A 21,151-nucleotide genomic window follows, 5' to 3' on the forward strand; every position below is an offset into this window, starting at 1 on the left:
CTCTCCTGACAGAGAAGCCCCTATTTCCTAAGGTAACCCATCCTACTTTGAGATAGCTCTGAGAGGATGTTTTTCTTTACATCAAGGCCAAATTTGCCTCTTTACAACTTCTAGGCATTGTTCCTAGTTTCTCCCTCTTCCCATTCCAACATGATAGCCTTCAAATACTTTTGCAGCCCATGTATACTTTGGAGCATACTTCTCCCAAGTCTCACTTGCTATGATGTGTAAATTCCCAGATCTAAACTGGCTTTGTTTCCTGCTCAGAACAGAGAGACAAAAAAATCACATAGTACACATCTTTTTTTTATCATTTCCCACAATAAAACCAAGCATCTAGGTGATTCAGTGGTTAGAGTCCTAGACCTAGAAATATGAAAACCTGATTTTAATCTGTCTGATCTCAGACACTCTGGGCAAGTCACTTAACCTCTGACTGCCTCATTTTCCTCATTTATAAAAAGGGGTATTAATAATAACACTACCCTTACAGGGTTATAAGGATAAAATGAAATATTCATAAAGTGCTTTTCAAACATGAAAGTCCTATCTAAATTCTAGCTATTATTATTATTACTTTGAACTTGCACACATAGTTCTCTTACACAGTGACAAGGATTCATTGAGGGAAATTTCAAGTTCCCTTTCATGAGTTATTTAGTCATTTCATAATCGTTTCTGACTTTGTGACTCCATTTGGTGTTTACTTGGCAAGAAATACTGGAGCTTTTCAAGGTTTAGTCCTTAGTTAATTTAAATAAGGAAAGGTCAATTAATTTTGGGGGAATTCAGGGCAAGAAATCAAAATGTTCTGGGTAAAAATCTTCCATGACTCTCTTAGAGGTTAAAACTATCCAAATGGGATGGGAACAAAAATTTCTAGATGTTCCTCATGATACAAGGCCCATCACAATTATTGTAGAGGTCCCTGTAGGTGAGATTTGTCTTGGTCTCTATGTGAAAGGGATTGGGCAGCTAGGTGGTACAGTGGAGTACTAGGCCTGGAATCACGAAGATTCATCTTGATGAATTTTCAAATCTGGCCTTAGACACTGACTAGCTATGTGTTCCTGGGCAAGTCATTTAACCTATTGGTCTCCATTTCCTCATCTCTAAAATGATCTGGCAAAGGAAATGGCAAGCCACTCTAGTATTTCTGCCAAGAAAACTTCAAAAGGGGTTGTGAAGAGTCAGACATGGCTGTGAAATGACTCAACAACAAATAAAAGAGAATTTGAAATTTCCTTCAGTGGATCCCTGTCATTGCAAGAGAACTATTAGAATTCCAAATTTACTCAATAATGAGGCAAGTAGGCTTAAAGAGACATAGAAAAATAAAATCAAATAATCCCCAAACAAATTTTCCATAGGAAAGGAATGAAGTAACTGGGATTGCTTACTTAAGGGTTTCTGGGCCAGCAAGCAAACCTTATCCTATAGTCCTACAGTCCAAAAATGGATTTCAGACAATCTGTCTGGACTCATCTGTGGAGGAGCAGAAGGGATAGTTGAGACCCTAATTTAGCAAGAAGATAAACATTTTCACTGCATGAATGGCATGTAAGATAGACCTAAGAAGCAACTCATAAGATACAACCCTTCAACGCCTGACTTGATCTTGGAGAACTGATGAATGATCTCAGAGGACATCTCAAGCAAGTTACTTGGGCATGTTAAAATAATGAACATTCCTCTCCATGGACTCTATGTCAAAGAAAAGAGACTTCCTATCAGTCATATAAAATTGGTTTAACCCAAACTGTGTCAGACATAGACATTTTTAAATGAAGATTCTATATATTATACTTCAAGTATTCATAACATTATTAGGTGGTCCGAGCCTTCTATGAACTCAGGTTTAGGAAAATAGTTCTAGAGTTCCAAAAAGATTATGATCACCTTGATATTAGGACAAGATTATACGGTCTAACTTAGCTAATGCAACCTTTTGGAAGTTTTCACTGACTCTAGGGAGTAGTAAGTATCTCAGTAACAAATACTGGTCACACGTTTATTAAATATGCACTATGTTGTAAAGCACAATGCCAACTATACTCTGTGTTAAATACATAAATTAAATAAGGCTCAATCCCTGCCCTCAAGGGGTTTAGTGTCTAATAGGAAGATTTGACATTTCTCCTATAACTTTCCTTCATATTCACCCTGGCCTCCAATCTCTGCTCTCCTCAATACTATGCCAGGACATCATTCCAGCCCCACTAACTCTCTTTTTTTCCTGCTGACAATTCTATTCTACACTGTCCTCTACTCTAGATCCCTTGTTCTCTTCTTGCACTATTATTGATCATATCTTTCCTGGAATATCACTATCTTCTTCCTCTATTGCTTTTACTCACACTTTGGAATGGGACTGAAAGAAATAAAAAAAAACAACCTGCTTTAGTGAATCCACTACAGTTTATGCCAGCTAATCTCAATTTTGTCTTTACTATAGCAAAATAATGCCCCTTTTCCTCCCTAATTGTTCCCCACCTCTACTCTCCACAGCAATGGTTCCAAATCTTTTTTTTTTCATTTATCAAGCCTCCCATGCTATTTCTCTTTATTTTCTCTGCTGATGATCTTTCCTCAAACTTCATAGGAAAAAAAAAAAGGCCATTCTCTGAAAGCTTCCCCTTTTCTTTGGCTTGCATCTTTCTGACATTGTCCCACTATCACTTCCCTCACTCTATACTCTGATGAAGATATGGCCCTTCTCTTTACCAAAGGCAAATCCAAATGGACCTTTGATCTAATCCTGTCCCGTTTTCTACAGTGATTACTTACACTATGAGCCCCGATTTCTCTAATCTTCAATCTCTCTGGATCCTTACCCTTACCTATTTCCTACAAATACACCCTTGACTACTCCATTGGTAAGAAAAAATTTAAATACCATTAGATTTGAGCATGTCTCTCAATTTTTCCCCTATATATTTTTACTCTTTCCCAACCAAATTCTTTAAAAAAAAATATCTACATAGATGCCACTACTTCCTCTCTTCTCAATCTCTTCTAAACACAACACAATCAGGCTTCCATCCCTGTCACTCAACCAAAACTACCCTCTCCAAAATTACCAGTGATCCTTTAATTGTCAAATCTAATGGCTTCTTCTTGATCTTCATCTTTCTTGACCTCTCTGCATCATTTTACATTTCAACTTCCTTTTCCTCCTGAATACCTTATTATCCTCTATGGGTGTTTTTTCTTCTTCTGACTAATCTCTTGTTTTTCCTTTCTGACTACTCCTTTTTGTTGGATCTTTACCCATTACATACCCACTAACCAGGATTTTACCCCAAATCTTTGTCCTACATCCCCTTCTCTTTTATCTCTATGCTCTTATATTTGGAGAGTCTTATCAGTTACTATGGATTCAATTACTATATCTTGGCATATGATTCCCAGAATTATATATCCCAAACTAGCCTTTCTCCTGAGCTCCTACATCACCAACTGCTTGTTTGGACATCTCAAATTGGGTGTCTCTTAGGCATCTTGGACTCAACCTGTCCAAAATGAAAATTATCTTTCCCCTCCAAAGCCTCCTCTTTCTGAACTTCTCTGCTACTAATAAGGGCACCATTGTCCTTCTAATTCACCTGGTTTGCTATCTAGGTGTCATCCTCAACTCTTCTCTCTATTACTCATTTCACACAACCATTAAGTTGCCAAATCTTCTTGTTTCTTTCTCTGCAGCCTTTCTTACAGAAGCCTCTCCTTTACATTTATCCAGCACAACTCTTTCATCATCTCTTACCTCTACTATTGCAAGAAGCTTTTAATTGATCTGTCAGAAGTTCCTCCCCACTGTCTTAAAAAAAGAAAAAAAGAGAAGTTTTGTACCCCAAGAGAAGGCTTGGACTTTTGGTATTCAGGGGAGACAGCAGATATAATGGATTGGCTCAGAGAGAGGAGAAGGGGTTTGAAGATTTTCCCCCTTCTGCCTTCCCTCCTTAGCTAAAGCTGCTCTCCCCAATTTTCTCTTGTCCCTCTTACCCCACCCCCACTACTCGAGACCAGAAGGTCTCCCCTTGATCCATTCAGTCACACTCAGCTTGGGGAACAGATAACTTTTAATATTAACTCAATCAGGTAATACAAAAGGAACAATGGGCAGGGAAGAATGGGAAAAGGAATGTGAGAAAAGGGGTCCCTGTCTCTATCTAAACCCTTTCCCTCCCTCCTAGAGTTTGGGGGGAACTCAGGTCTTGGAAGCCTGAGCCCCCTTAGAAAAAATCAGGTTGACTTACTCCTGGGCAACAGGAGCTGAGGTAAAGTCTGCTCAGGTTTCTCTTCAGAAAATCCTTTCAGGGGGCAGCTAGGTAACTCAGTGGATTGAGAGCCAGGCCTAGAGACAGGAGGTGCTAGGTTCAAATCTAGCCTCAGACACTACCCAGCTGTGTGACCCTGGGCAAGTCACTTGACCCCCATTGTCTAGCCCTTACCACTCTTCTGCCTTGGAGCCAATACACAGTATTGACTCCAAGATGGAAGGTAAGGGTTATAATAAATAAATAAATTAAAATAAAAATAAAAAAAGAAGGTCCCTTCAATTGGGAAGTGTTAGAGGGAAAGATTTCCAGTCACCAGCAGGAAAAGTGGGTGACCCTCAGAAGAAAGTCTTTTTCCCACCTTCTCTCTTTGGCTTCTCAAAACTGAGAGGCCTCACTCTTCTCCCAGCCAGAGTCTTCTCCTCAATCTGATTTCACTCCTGGGTCCTCTCCCCCATCAAGCTGATCAATTTCACATACTCTTCAGTCTGGCACTTTTTCTCTAGTACCAGCCTCTATCACACCACTGCAATCTATACTTCTCTTGGTTATGAAAGCAATTTCCTAAAATGCAAGTCTTACTGTCACACTCCATCCCCATACCCATTAAATTCCAAAGGCTCCCTAATATATCCAAGATCAAATTAAAAGTTTTTTGACATTTAAATACTCTTCCCTTGACCTTTTCCTGTGCTTCCAATCTTTGTCCATTCTACCCACTTCTACATCTGATGCAATTTAATCATCTTGTCCTATCTCATGTTCTTCTCACACAACATTCTGTCTCTCATCTCTGTGCTCTTGCACTAGCTGCCCACCATGCCTAGAATGCTCTCCCTCCTCATGTCAACCTCTTAGAATCTCTAGCTTCTAGCTTGAGGGCCACCTCCTTCGGGAAGCCTTTCCTGATCTTCCCAGGGTCTAGAGTTATCTCCTCTTATCACCTTCCATCATTTGATATTTATCTTGTATGTTGTGATGGTAGTTCTCCATTTTCCATCAGCTGCTTTGATTGGAACATCATGATTCTAAAGGACGTCATGGTTATCTAAGCTGATCACCTGAAATCTCACCTACATACTGATTAGCTTCTTTTTTGAAGCTCAGTGCTTTCTCTGCATCTTCAATTACCTCTCCCCTTTGACTGGAGGTTGGAGTATAAACTCGTCCAAAAGCCTTCCTTTTTAGAGGGTTCAAATCTGAACTTTTGAGGTAACTCCATGATTTTCCCAGGGTCCCAAGTATCCAAGGACAAATTTTAATTCAGATCTGATTTACTATAGGTCAGACCCCTAGGTAATCTGTGTAAACATTGCATTCATTCATATCCAATTTTCATTTTTCCATTTGGGGCTTTCTTAGCACAGATACTGGTTTGCCATTTCCTTCTCTAGCTCATTTTAGAGATGAAGAAACTGAGGCAAGTAGGATAAAATGACTTGCCCAGGGTCACACAGCAAATTAGTGTAGCATAGCAGACATATTAGCATCTTGGAAAGTATGATTGATGTATTGATATTGTATCTTATGTATTCATTTGCCAGACTCATGGTCAGGTCATTTATTGATCACTGTATGGACAAATCTGCAGTCCAAAGGGCAAGAGAATTCCTGAGCAGGGCATTACAGGCCACTGTGTCCTAGCTCACACCTTGTCAGATCACATTCCTTTCCAAGATACATGTTGGATTAATCTCCTCCACTTTGATTTCATGATTGTCAATTCAACCAATGTTAAAACCTATGTCATGTTACGTATTCATTAATCACCTCCCACTTGACATTCTTAAAATCTCCAATAAAAGTTGGGGAAGAGAGCAAGACTCCCTCTTGATCTTCTGACTGCTCTGGAGCCTCTTGCTGTTCTAGCCTCTCTTGCTCCTCATGCCCACTTGCTTCTCGCAACACTGATGCCCCTCATACTTCTCATTAGGTAAATGAATACATAAGATACAATATCAATACATCATTCATACTCACAAGATGCTAATATGCCTGGTATGCTACAATTAGTATCTGAGGCCAGATTTGAACTTGGGAAGAAGAGTCCCCCCGACCCCAGACTACTGGAAATGTCTATATAAACACATTGGAACAATGGAAAGGGATATAAAGGCAGTAAAATTTTCCTTAGACACTAACCTGACTAGTGAGGAAAATTCAGTTTTAAATCCTATCTCAGATATCTGCTCACTGTTTCTCTCTGGGCAGGGAGAAACTTAAACTCTTACAGACTCAGCTTCCTCATCTGTAAAATGGCTCTGAGGTCCCTTCCAGATCTAAATCTATGTTCCTTTGAAGAGGTTCTCTCTGGAGAGCCCAAAGTGGAAGGAATGGGTAGTATGAGGATGTACCAGTCACATGAGAAAAGGAGAGGGCATTAAGAGAAGTATGGAGGATGAACAGAGGTAATATGGCAGCATAGAAGCAGAAGCCTTCTTAATCTCCTTCCAACCAATCATTACAAAGCATCTCAAAAGAACAGAAATAAAAAATTGGAGAATTAAAGGGGCTCTCTCTCTGGATACAGTCTTAAAGGTAGTCAGTATTTAGGAATTCCCATGCTATAAGGGGGCAAAATGGCACTTATCAAAGTGCAAGCTGATCACTCCTCCCCCACACCACCTACCATGCCAGAGTCAGAGCAAGGACAAGGCAATGTCTAAATCCTTAGGTCCTGGCTGAAAGCGCCACAGACTTACCCCTGAAGGCAGTACAAGGTGTTGGCAGTGAGACTTGAGACCCAAGGCTGAAGAGTGAGGAGCCTGGGCAACAGAGTGTGGATCTTGGCCAGAAATAAGGCTGGATACAGTCAAGGCAGGATGGATTGGAAAGATAGCCTCAGGGCAAAACACATGTGCTACACAAAGAAGATCACATTATCTTCCTTCACTCCAGCTTCTGACTGGGAAGGGAAGATACGACCAAGGTAAAGCCCTGCAAGACAGAAGCTAAGAAAGCAATTAATATGCAGGAACCCCAATCCACTAGGGGAAAAAGGAATAAGCAGCAGCAAAAACAAACAAACAAACAAAAAAAAACCCAACACTGTTGACTCTGGATAATTTCTGTGGGGAAAAAAGGAGCAAAATACAGAAGTAACAGCAGAAAGTAACAAACAAGCAAACACATCCATACTTTCTAAAAAAATACATCTCAAGGAACTCAAAAAGAAGTTCAAGACCCAAGTAAGAAAGATAGACAAAAAATGGGAAGGAAAGTGGGAAAAAGAAATGAAAGTAATACAAAAAGAAAATAACAGCTTAAAAGACAAAATTGCCCATATGAAAAAAGAGGCACAGAAATCAAATTAAGTCATAAGCAAACTGGAGACCAGAATTGACCTGCTAGAAGCCATGAAAAATAGGATAGAACAAACCAAAAAGGAAAATCAAAAGATAACGGCTGAAAATGAGTCTTTAAAGATTAGAATTGGGCAATTAGAAGCTAATAATTTCATGAGACAGCAAGAATTAATAAAGCAAAATCAAAAGAATGAAAAAAAATAGAAGGAAACATGAAATATATCATTGAGAAGATGACCGACCTAGAAAACAGGTCCAGGAGAGACAATTTGAGAATTATTGTTCTACCAGAAAGCCTGGAACAAAATAAGAGAGTTATGGAAAAGCTCTTAAAATCAGTGACTTTTCCCACAATTTTGTTTTCCAGGTGGTTTACATGGGGTTGAGCAAAATTGATTAAGAATGTAAGTTGGTTCCTAGGAGTCTGCATCTTAGAATGCCTTGTACTGTTTCTGAAGCAATATTGCCATCTAGTGTTTGAACAATAGACCAAAGTTGAAAAGAAATTAAAAGGTCAGTGGCTCCTTCAATATTCAGTGACTAGGGCTGTCACCATTAGTAAGACATTTAATGCTCTGCAAGCTTCATCTGTTTATAAAAAATGAGAAGAAGAATATTTAATCTCTCTCCCTTTTTCCCCTAATGGTTATGAAAAAATGATTTGTAACTAGTGCCAAATAAATGTGACCTACTAATAAAAGAAAATCATCAGTCATTTCTTTGAGACAGAACATGATGATGACAATTTCAGGTTTGTCAAACAAAAACAACTTTACATATATGAAATATGTATATCTGTGTGGTCTCATTCTGCATACACAATCCTCTGAAATAAGTCATAAATCTAATACCAAAAGGGACCTCAAAGCTCAACCAGCTCATTTGGCCATCAAGGAAATGAGTCTCACAGAAGATAAGAATTAGCTCTTCAAAATGGATATATAATTTCTTGGATCCAAAAATTTATTATTAATCAGGTATATAATTAATCATATTAATTATTTAATTAACCACCATCATTAATTATCTAATTAGTCATTAGAGCTAAAGATCACCCAGACCAATCCCTTTATTCCACAGATAAGCAATTGATGGATGGAGGGACCTCATGGTAGCCATGTAGCCAGTTATAGCAGCAGAGCAAGGATAGAACTTGGGTCTTCTGACTCCTATATTTATGTTTTGGTTTGTTTTCTACTTTGCCAAGCTGCTTACTATGTTTCATGACCAGGTCATATGTAGTCTTGGTGATATATGTTCTGAAAAGGTGAGTATAGAAATGCGAGCCAAAGGGTGGGAGGGGAGAAGTGTAAACCTTAAAATTTCTTAGACTTATAAATGTTGGAGATTTCACCATTGGGAAATTTCATACTTGAAAAATTTCCTATTGATAGTGGGTCTTGGCTATTGGAATGTGAACCCCATTGGCATGGGAGGTTCCTCCTCCTCCCTTCTTAAGATTACTTTAGGACAGAAACCTTTTGCTGAACAATGGAAAGGACTTTGACCTATGCTTAAGCATAGAACAGGAATTTCTTTGAGTCATGATTGATTTTAGAATTGATACAATGGAGATACTTGGAATGACAGAACCAAGTCTTGGAAATTGCAATCTCCACCCTACTCAGTCCTAACAGGATTTAGGAAGGGCTGCAGCATAGATCAAAATTTAATTATTTCAATCTCTACCTTACTCAGGGTAACAGGATTTAGGAAGGGCTGTAGCAAAAGATCAAGATTTAATTATTTGAAAATATGACCTCCAACAGACATGTGCAAAGCCACAGACCTCTGGGTGGTCCTGGGTTAAGCTAGAGCCACCATTGGCACAGGGAAAATGATGGACAGTGATTGGTAGATGTGAGAACTGAGGGGAGGGAACTTGGATGGTTTCCTTAAAGATAGAGGGGTCTGAGGACTGAAGGGTGGTTGGAGAGTTTTGGCTCTGAGTGGTTGGAGAGGTTCTCTGAGAAGCTTGCTCTGAAGGAAGCTGGAGGTGGGGGCCTCTGAGACTGTTTCTCCATTTTGGTCACGTGAGTAATAGGGACTGATCTCCTTTCTTTGCCCCAGCTATCTAAGGGCTTGGGCCTTTTGGCCCAGCCTAAACAGAGGGGGTATTTAAGCCCTATTCCCTTCTCTCCCCTTTCTCTCTCCCTCTCTCTCTCTATCTCTTTCTTCCTCCTGTTTGTAATTAAACTCCATAAAAGGTTAACTGCTGACTTGAGTTTTCATTTAGGAATTACATAGCTGAATTCCTTGGCGACCTTAAATTAATATATATCAGTCTTTTAAAGTGATTTCCTTGTCACAGAAGTAACATGGTGGCAATGTCCAGAGAGTCAAAAGCACAGTCAGGAGCGGAAGGTAACATGGCCCCAAGCTGGGCCAACCCCAAAACAGAGGACTCCAGAAAGAACTCACCAAATGGAGAAAAGTATGGTGGAAAGGAATTTCCAGAATGAGAAGGCAACTGCATCAGGATGGCAAAGCCTAGAGTCAGAAGCCAAGGGTAGAATAAAAAACAAATCAAATCAAATTTCTCTCCCTCATGTCAGCTCTTCAAATGTCTAAGAGTAGTTGTTAGGTTTTGAACAATGATACATGTATAACAATGATACATGTATAATTGTCAGCTCCAGGAGGAGAGAGGAAAGAGCAGGGCTGGGGGGGGGGGGGAGGGAGATCATAAATCATGTAACCATGGGAAAATATTCTAAATTTTAAAAGGGGGGGGGAAGAACAGTTGTCTCCTCCCTTCCCCAAGGTCTTCTCTTCTATCAATTAACCCTTTCAAGAAAGAAATAAAAGCCAGGACTGGAAACAGGAGGTTTTGGGTTAAAATCTGGACTCAGACACTCCCTAGCTGTGTGACCCTGGCCAAGTCACTTAACCCCTATTGCCTAGCTCTTATCATTCTGCTGCTTTGGAACCAATACTTAGTATTGATTCTAAGAGAAGATATGGGTTTTAAAAGGGGGGCAGAGGGAAAGGAACTACAATTAGCCTGCCAAAGTCTGACCCAATGGAAACTGGGCCAGCCCTCTTGTATCACCACTTCCGTCTCTAGGTGGTTACTAGCCATCTTTTTAATAATCTGTTCTACAACTTTTATGGGAATCAAAGAAAAGCTTACTGACTAGTCTTCTATAAAATTAATTTTCTTCCCTTTTATAACAACTGGAAAATGGATCCTTCACCAGGGCTTCAGCATCTCTCCAACTCAGCTAGACAAAGTTCACTTGAAAATTAAACTTCAATGTGGTTTCACAACTTATTAACTTTCAGGACAAATATTGCACACTTTTGAAAATGCAAATGGTGGACAAAGGTTGTTTTTGTTATTGTTGCCTTCAGTGATCTGGTCAGCTTTCCATTAAATCCTACAGTGATCTGACTGGTGACCTGTTGAAGAAGTCCAAGCTGTATCTCACTGTTCCTCTACCATTTCAGAAACAGGAAACAGGTTTGCTGTTTGTCTATCTGCTCCGTGACTTCCTGACTTCAATCACCAAAAGGTAGGAGGCAGGACAAGGGCAAAGATTGGAAACTCCTCTCCCTTAGATCTTTTGAGCTCTGTGAGGGAGTTTCCTGGTGCTATAGAGAATCCATCTTAAAATAAACAAACAAACAAAAAAAAAACAATTGTGGGAAAGGGGAAAAAGGGCATTCCCAAGGAAAACTGATTTTCACTTTCCCTCTGTAAACCTGCATGGGACAGGTAATAGGGAAAAGGAAAATCTCCCCCTCCATCTTAACTAGTGCTCTTGTAGAGAAAACCTGGGATTATTGAAAGGTCACTGGTAAGAAAGATTATATATGTATCCCTTCCACAACATGGAGGTTAGGGGTATAGGGCCCCCTGAGATCCAGGCAATCCATGTAAAATTTCTTGCACCTTCCTTCCCACCAGAGTAGTCTGAATTTTTTCTTTTCTTTTGATGGGATGTTTGCAGTCCCCTATATGCTCTTATTAGATACTAAGCCTTTAAACATATCCCTACATTTCTAGCCCTTGGGGGTTGCTTGCTAGCTTTCCACATTCTTTTTGGCAAACTTTAACTTTTTATCTATTTTAACTTTTAAAAATAAATTGTGCATATTAATGTTATTAAAAGATAAAAAGGTTGATATTATACAACACTATACATATATTTTATGCATTTCTGAGTTCTAAACTTTTTCTGTGTCATCTGCTGGCCATCACATGTCATCTGCAGCTTCTGCAAAACTTCCCCCAAATTCCCACTAAATATTTTACTGTGATCCACTATGTATCAAAACCATGATGGAGGAAGTCATGATGCTGAAGGGATACCTGTTTAGTCAAAGAGTCAGCTCTGATCTCAAGAATAAGACCATGTAGGGCTACAGATCTGAAATTATTTTTAATTTTATACTATTTTAGAGATTATTATTATTTGGTTTATTTTTCTTTTTTGTATGTTTTTATCAAAATTTTCTTTTTTCTTGCATCACCAGAGTTTCCCATGTATATATATATATATATATATAGAAATATATATATGTACATATATATATCCCTTCCCTTCCTTTCCTTTCCCCTCCCAGAGAGCCATCCTGTGTGAAAAATAGTCTTTTTTGAGAAGGGGGGAAATCAACACATTAAATTGTGCTGATACATTAATTGATACCATTAAAAAGTCCCAAGAAGACTAATGAGAAAGAACGCTATCCACATCTAGAGAAAGAACTGTGGGAGTAGAAACACAGAAGCAAAACATATGAATGATCACTTGTATATATGGGTACATGATTTGGGGTTTGGGTTTTCAAAAAATATAGAAACAGGATTTAAGTGATAATATATGTATAACCCAGTTAAATTGTTTGTCAACTCCAGGAAGGGGTAGAGTAGAGGGAAGAGAGAGAGCATGAATCATGTAATCATGGAAAAATGTATTTAAAATAAATAAATAAGTTCCCAGAAATATGCAGTGTATAACAGCCTTCCCCAAGCAGTAGATTAGGGTGTCTTCTCATATCTCTTCATGTTAATGTTGGAATAGCCAATGAGACTTGTAGTGCAGAATCTGCTCTATTTTTTAAATTAGGACATACTACAATTGAAATTCTCTCAAGAGGCTGATTTTGCAATACAACAATATACATAAGTTTATCGACTATATCCAGTTTATTGGTTAGGCCATCATCATAACTGATAAAGTGATACAGGTCTCCATGACTCTCTCGGGATCAGGGACAACATCAACTGGATCAGGCGGTCTAATAAATAGATTTGGGGGGGGCGTTCATTATTCAGCCCCTCCTTTGATCTTATCAAGACATCTTTAATTGGTGATTGCTAATTAAGAGGGGATCTATCAGTCTAGCCATCCTTCCTCATCCCCACTTCATGGGTAATATGTACACAGGAAAGGGACCCTAGTCTCCTTCCTTCATTAACTGGAATCTGTTTAAAAAAAAAAAGAATTAGACATATTAGACATCCTTTGTAATTCCCAAGGGCAAAGAAAATGCAAAAAGTAGCAGACTAGATAGTATGTCTGACCAGATCCCAGGCACATGGAAACACAATAACTCTCCAGAATACAAAGGAACACAGTATAAGAATACAGTCTATGAAAACTAAATTCTCACAGGCTCAATAGGAAACATTAGAAAAGAGAAAGGGAAAAAAAAGGAGAAAGGACCTAAGGAAGGGCACATGCATATACCAAAATACAGTGCACCCATTTTTCCCTCCCTGGCTGTGTTCCTTCTTTGGGACACAGAGTAAGTTGGTCCCCTCATGAAAAACATGTTATCGTTTGATCTTTTTTCTTTTTCTTACTTCTTGTCTTGGACTCAATATCAAGTATAAGTTCCAAGGCACAATGGTAAGAGCTAGGAAATTGGAGTTAAGTGACTTGCCTAGGGTCACACAGCTAAGGGGCTACATTTGAACCCAGGGCCTCCTGTCTCCAGACCTGGCTCTCTATCCAATGAGTCACCTAGTTGCCCTGATACTCTTATTCTCTAGGTCAATACACTAGTGTCACTCAAGTCAACACACACACACACACACACACACACACTCAATTGAACTTGTCCTTAGTGCTAAGATTCCTGTCATAGCTTTGCTTTAGATACAAAGTACTTAGATCCTTCTCTTTTGTCTCCAGAGTAAGAGTAGTCCTTGGGTAGAAGATACTGAAACTTAATCTTTTTTTTTTTAACCTTACTCTCTGTCTTAGTAACAACTCTAATGTAGAAGGCAAGAGCTAGGCAAATGGGGTTAAGTGACTTGCCTAGGGTCACCTAATGAGGAAGTATCTGAGGACAGATTTGAACTCAGGTCCTCCTGGCTCCAGGTCTGACTCTCTATCCACTTCACTACCTCAGTGCCCCTGAAAACTCACTCAACAGAGTAAAATGGAGAGTCTCTAGGTGGTCCTGTTCGATACACAGCTACCATAGGGTCAAAGACTGGCCATTTGGTAAACTCCCTTTACAGATCTAATCCTTTCTTTAAAAAAAAGCATTTATTTATCTACAAGCATTTATTTCTTTTTCAGTTACATGTAGAAACAATTTTTGATCATTGTTTTCTAACATTTCTCCCTTCTTCCCTTCCCCCCCTCCCCAAGAAGGTAAAATAGTCTGCTATAGGTTAAAGTAGTACTTTCATGTACATATTTCCATATTGCTCATGCCATGACAGGAGACATTTGTCCCACATACAATAAAAAGCTTACGAAGGAAATACAGTGGAAGATGGCGTGCTTTCAGACCTAATCCTTTCAATGGTCTCCATCCCATTTGCTTTACCCAACTAAGGTCTTGAAAAATGTCCTTCAATCCCTTTTATAGGATGCCATTACCTCCTCTCTAAGATATGGGAGAGAAGGGGGAAAAATAAGAGATTCCCTCCCAGTGTGCAAGAGCATTCTAGAAGCATTGCTCCCTTAGTGAATTTTTTTTTCTTTGAGTCAATCAAGGGCAACTGAAGGAGCCAAGCTCACACACACCTTTGTCTAAAGCCATAATATCAATGGTCATAACTTTACACTCTGGTGATCCTGCTTTTCAAGGATGGAGATCATGATAAAATGGAAAGACCATTCTATATGGAGTTAGGATGAACTGAATTCCAATCTCAATAATACAGTCCACTGGGAAAAGAGCTGAATCTCTAGTCAGATGGTGTGTGTTCAAATCTGAGTTCTGCCCTTTATTGCCTTAAGCTCTTTGGGTACCAGAAGCTTCCTTCTCTATAAAATGAAGAAGGTTGGTCAACTAACATTTAGCAAGCACCTATTACCATGTGCCAAGCATTGTGCTAGAGATACAAAGTGATTGGACCATAGAATTTATAGAGTTGAAGGACCTGAGAGGTCATTTAATTCAGCAGCAGTTTTTCAGAACAGTGGATAGAGAGCAATGGGTTTGAAGTCAGGAAGGCCTGAATTCAAATCCAGTCGCAGATACTTATTGGTTGTATGACTCTTGGCAAGTCATTTAAGTTCAGCTTACTTTAGTTTCCTTAGCTATAAAATAGAGATGATAATCACACCTACCTCCAGGGTTGTTATGAGGATCAAAAGAGATAATATTTATAAAAAATGCTTAGCCCAGTGCCTGGCACGTAGGAAGAAGTATGCAAATGCCTATTCTCTCCACTCTGTATCCTTATTTTACCAAGGAAGAATCTGAGGCCCAGACAGGTTAAATAATTTGCTTATTGTCACCGAGCCAGTATAACAATCCATAAAATCTCCCTCAAATTTAACTCCTAAGTCGCTATTAACTATGTGATACATATTCTTTGTTACCATTACTCTTCAATTTTTCCATTTTTCTGACCTTGAATGTATTTGTTTCTCTGTGACCCTGCTGAGTTTTGCAAAAGTCTCATATTTCTGCCACCATCAAGGCCCTTCATTCATAATTCTGTGGGTACACATCCTGTTATCAGGAAGTGGCCAATAACAGTTTGATGGATAAACCCTTCAGGGATATTTGTTGTTTAACAAACATCTAAGCCTTCAATCTAGTGAAACTAGTGTGGAAAGTATGCCACTAGAATATCACAGGTTTTCTCTTCTTTGCTGTTAGTACAAGGATTATTTTTAATATAATCAGAATATACTTTGAAAAGGAGGCTAAAAAAAAAGAAAAAAGATACCCCTGGGAACTGCTTCCAACCAGATCAGACAGACATATTAATCTGATTTATTGTTCATGGAACTAGTTTCTTTTGATCTCTTTTAACTCCTGGATAAAGGCACTATTTAGCTGCTACATTATGCTTAAATTGTCTTCCAGTTCAGTTTCTATGTTGAATTATATTGAAATATTTGTTGAACTATGTTGAATATGAATATGAAAATATGTTAAAATACATGTTGAAATGCTGAAATATGATTCATCAGAACAGACATGAAGATATTATTTAATTCTTGAACTCCCCAAACAATAGAAATGTCAGAGCAGGAAATGCCAGAAATGCCAGTCAAGGATGGCAACCAGCAACAGAGAGACCAGTTAGAGACCTCTTTCTAAATGTACAGAAGGGGGGGGGTGGGATCTGGGTAGCTTGGAGGTTTGAAAGCCAGACCTAGAGACAGGAGGTCCTAGGTTCAAATTTGACATCAGATACTTTCCAGCTTTGTGACCCTGGGCAAGTCACTTAACCCCCATTGTCTAGTTTTACCGCTCTTCTACCTTGGAAACAATACACCATATTGATTTCAAGACACAAGGTAAGGGATTTAAAAATAGAGAGACAGATAGGTAGATAGGTAGATAGGTAGATAGATAGATAGATAGATAGATAGATAGATAGATAGACAGACAGATAAACAAATAAATGAATTAAATGAGTGAATAAATAAACAAATAAAAAACAAATAAATGAATAAATAAATAGGCAAATAAATAAATGAATGAATAAATGAATAAATAAATAAATATACAGAAGACAGGTGTGAAGGCTAAAATCAGGCAGATAAGACTGTAGAGAACTGAACCTGGGACAATATGGACACAACTTTCTGGCAAACCACTTACAAAAGAATCGATTCTTTTGGGGGCTTGGTTTGGTGTTAAATTACACATTTGAAATTTATACATTTTACAAATTTTAATTTTTGTTTTGTTTTAACTAACAAAGTGGGAGGGTGCATGCTAGGAGGAAGGGGAGGAAGGGGAGAAAGTAGATAAGGGGATGAGCCTAGTGTGCCCTGGTACAAGGACCAGGTTATTCCTAGAGGCTTTTAGGAAAATAAAAATCTGAAAAGTAGGGGAAAGGATTTTTTAAAGGAATGATTGTTTTGGTGGAAGAAAAAGGAGCCAACAATGAATGCCCCTATGGGTGAAGAGAGATGTCCTATGAAAGGAGATGAGGACCTTGAATCAGTTATTATTTATGAAGATTTGGCATGTGAAAAGACCATTCATTTTGTCTTGAGGAGTTGGATCTTTCAGGAGCTGCCAGTGCCTAGAGGAGCAAGAAGACAAGAACCCAGGATGGTAATTTTGAGACAAGTTTGGAAGGAAGATGACCAAAGAAAGGGTAACAATCAGTGGGCTACATAACTGGTCACACTGGAAGAGGGTCCTGCCATGTTTTTTCCCTGCAGGAATTGGCATCTTTCTGGGCACCATGGAAAGGGAGGGAAATGGAGCAAACTCTACAAAGCAAAGACAGAAACTACTTAAGCAATAAAGCCTTTACTTCAGGATCTACAAACAAAAGACAAAATGGAGACAATAATGAAATCTTAAATAATGAGTGAGTCAAAGAATAATTAAGAGAAATAATCAAAATTATGTGAAAGAAAATGACAATGAAACAACATGACAACACTTCTGGTATGCAGCAAAAGTAATCATCAAGGGAAAAATCACATCCCTACAAACAATAACAAGAGAGTAAAAGAGATGATTAATGAACTGAATTTGCATTTAAAAAATTAGAAAATCAATAAATGAACCTAAAATCAGCACAGTTAGGGAGATATAAGAAACTAGAGGGAAAATAGATAAATTGGGGGGGGGAAACAACAATCCAGAAACAATGAATAAAACTAAAAGTTGGTTCTTTGAAAAAACTAATAAAATTGAAAGTTTTGCTAACCTGATTAAACTAAGAAGGCAGAAAATTAAATCAATAAAGTAGCAAATGAAACAGATAAAATCATGGGAAAACCAAAAGAATTTTTTAAAAAATGATCAGAATATATATTATACATAGTTATATGCTAAAAAACAGAGAATGCAAAAAGGTCAAGGGAATATCTTCTAAATCATAAAATATTCAGTATTAGAAACCCAGATAGTGATCTTAAATAACTCAAATCTCAGAAAAGGAGATTGAACTAGCTATAAAGGAACTACCAAAGAAGAAAATTCTAGACTCAATGAATTCAGAGAATTCTGTTAATCTTTTAAGGAATAACAATTACCCATACTACCAAATTATTCTGAAAAATTGAGAAAGTACTCTACCGGAATATTTTTATGAAATAAATATAGTCCTAATACCCAAAACAAACAAACAAAAAGATAAAACTTAAAAGAAAAAAGATAGGGAATTAATGAATATTGATTCAAAAAATTGTAAGATAATCCTGTCAAACAGACTACAGTGATTTATCCAATAAATCATTTATTATGACCAAGTTAGATTTATACCAGGGATGCAGGGATGGATCAACATTAGGAAAATAATAAATACAATTTATTAGTACTATTTATATAATCAATATAATACAATCAATAAAATTTAAAAACTAAGACATTCAAAAGTATATAATAATCTCTCTAGATCCAGAAAATGCCTTTGACATTCTTTGATGGAAAAAATCCTCCAAAATATAAGCATAGAGGGACCTTTGGAAAAAAATTTTTTTTTAATTATCTAAAACCAAAAGTAAGTATCGTATGCAAGGGAAACCCTCTAGAACCTTTTTCCATTAAAGATGGTAGCAAAGCAAGGACATCTACTCTCCCCACTCTTATGTGAGATACTTCAAAAATATTAACAAATACAATAAGAGAAGAGGAAAAAATAAAGGTATAAGGATAGGTAACAAGATAAAACTATCTCTATTTGCTGATATAAATGGCATACCTAGAAAATCCCAGTGAATCAGCAAAGATACTAATTGAGATAATAGCTTCAATAAAGTTGTAGGTCCTAAAATTACCCCTCCAAATTCAACTGCATTTCTATGTAATAAATGACAAAATCCAAAAAGCCATAATAGAAAGGGAAATTCTATGATTTATTCAATTCCCATAAAAATCTCATTCTCTTAAAAACTGGAAAATATATAAAATATCAGTGGATTGATCTACAAAGCAAAAGAAAAAAACTTACATAGACTCAATTATGAAATGAGCCTTGAAGAAATTAGTAACTTAAATAACTAGAGGAATGGTCAGTGCTCATGGCTGGTCCTAGCCAAAATAACAAAAATTAATACTACCAAAGTTAATGTATACTTTTAATGCTATACCAATCAAATTACCAAATGGTATACCATTTACCAAATTACCAAGAGAACTTGATAAAATAATAGAATTCATTTGGATAAACAAAAGATATAGAATATCAAGGGAAATTGTGAAAAGAGGTGGGGATGAAGGGGGAAATCACTCTTTCAGACCTCAAATTACATTATATAGTAAGAAGTCATCAAAACCATCTGGTTTTGGTTTACAAAGAGGAAAATAGATGAATGTAATAGATCAGACAAGAGAAAATCAGAAACAATGGAACTCATAGAAAGTAAAAACATGGGGAAGGGGACCCTTATGTGATAAAACCTTCTGAGGAAGCTGGAAAGAAATCTGATAGAAATTAGGCTTAGACTAACATCTTACACAGTATTTCATAATACATTCTAAATGGAAATGCAACCTTAACTGTAAAGATCATGCTACACAAAAATTAGAAGAAAAAAAAACAGTTCACATACTTCTTACAGCTAAAGGTAGGAGATGCATTCTTAACCAGAGACAGAGGCAATTACAAAACACAAAATATTTAGCACTGATTAGGTAAAACTGAAAACTTCTGCACTGACAAAAATAAGACATGTAAGAAAATAAGGGAAGTCATCAAATGGGGGTGGGGAATCTTTATATCAAATTTCTCTGATAATTGTTTGGTGTCTAAGATATATAAGCAATTAGTAAATTTCTGTATTAGACTAATTATCATTACCCAAAAGATAAGTGGTTAAATGATATAAATAGTTTTCAAAGGAATTACAAAATATTAATAAACTCATGAAAGAATTCTCCAAATTGCTAGTAATAAGAGAAATGTAAATCAAAACAACCCTGAGATTTCACTTAACATCCTGCAAATAGATAAAGATGACTCAAAATATCAGTATTCAATGTTGATGGAGTTGTGAAATGATAGACCCATAAATACATTATCAGTGAAACAATAAAATGGTCCAAATATGTTGAAAAGTGTTTGGAATTTTGCACATATAATCACCAAAATGTCCATATCCTTTGTACTAAAGACTCCATTAATGGACCTATCCCCTAAGGAAGTCATTGATAAAAAGAAATTACCCATAAACACCAAAATATTTATAGCAGTACTTTTTGTAATATCAAAGTAGAAACAAAGTCATTGTCCATCAGTTGGGGAATTGATAAACAAATTATGGCCTAGGAATAAAGTGAAGTAATTACTCTACTATGAGAAATACTATGATGATGATGGCGATGATGATGACGATGATGATGATGATGATGATGATGATGATTATTCATTCTGTTTCAAAGAGTAACAAAGACATCATGGGGTGATGACTTGACTTGGATAAGAATTGGATTTAAGTGAGGCAGAGTTGCAAAGAGTTGTCAGTCTCTATCTCTTTTCCAGTTATTAAAGTCCAGTGACAAGACAAAAGTCAGAATGACTGGCAATGTCCTAGGATGTAGGGAATGATATCTAAGCTTTTCATAGCACCTGTTTCAGCCATCTTCCTAGTCTTTGGAACAAATTGTTCATATCTGCCCATTCTCCCAGGAGATGTCTTCTCATATTTGAGGTAAATATCCCCCTGATGAGTCTGAGGCCTGTCAGGTACCTTCAACCCAGTTTAACCCATATGCCAAGATGTTTTTTTTTTTTACCAGAGCATAGCTATTATACATGCAAGACCTTCTTAGAATCCCATTTGATGAACACAAAAAAGCCTAGAAAGATCTATGGGAACTGATGTAGAGCCAAGAAAACAATATACACAAAGACTACAACAATCAAAAGTGAATGTAACAAAATTATAAAAATCAGGCATGACCCCAATGAAAAATGCAATACTGCATTCCTAACTTAACCCCTTCCCAAAGATGGAAGGTCTATAGGTGTTTAAAATTGTATATGTTTTCAGACTTTTTCAATGAATTGATCAGTTATGCTGACTTTTCCTTGTAATTTTGTCTTTAAAAATATCATTTGTTATATGGGATGGCTCTTTGGGAAGAGGATCAAAAGGAGTGTTGGAGAAATCTGTGAGAATATAAAAATCCAAATACATCAATAAAAAATTAAAAATTAAATAACATGTAAAGAGA

The 21,151-nt window shown here is 37.3% G+C and overlaps 1 protein-coding gene and 1 long non-coding RNA gene across 2 annotated transcripts in view; one reads left to right on the forward strand and one right to left on the reverse strand.

Moving 5' to 3' along the window:
* The window catches only part of LOC103104648 (uncharacterized), an 84,505-nt gene that overhangs the window by 57,756 nt on the left and 5,598 nt on the right, over positions 1–21,151 (reverse strand). The gene's annotated exons all lie outside the window — the stretch shown is intronic.
* HAO2 (hydroxyacid oxidase 2) overlaps positions 10,917–21,151 on the forward strand; it is a 43,886-nt gene continuing 33,651 nt past the window's right edge. The window contains exon 1 of the mRNA XM_007485287.3: positions 10,917–11,097. The gene's annotated coding sequence lies outside the window, so the exon portion shown is untranslated. The remainder of the gene's footprint in view (positions 11,098–21,151) is intronic.

The sequence above is a fragment of the Monodelphis domestica genome, chromosome 2, assembly GCF_027887165.1.
Source record: "Monodelphis domestica isolate mMonDom1 chromosome 2, mMonDom1.pri, whole genome shotgun sequence".
Taxonomy (NCBI): Eukaryota; Metazoa; Chordata; class Mammalia; order Didelphimorphia; family Didelphidae; genus Monodelphis; species Monodelphis domestica.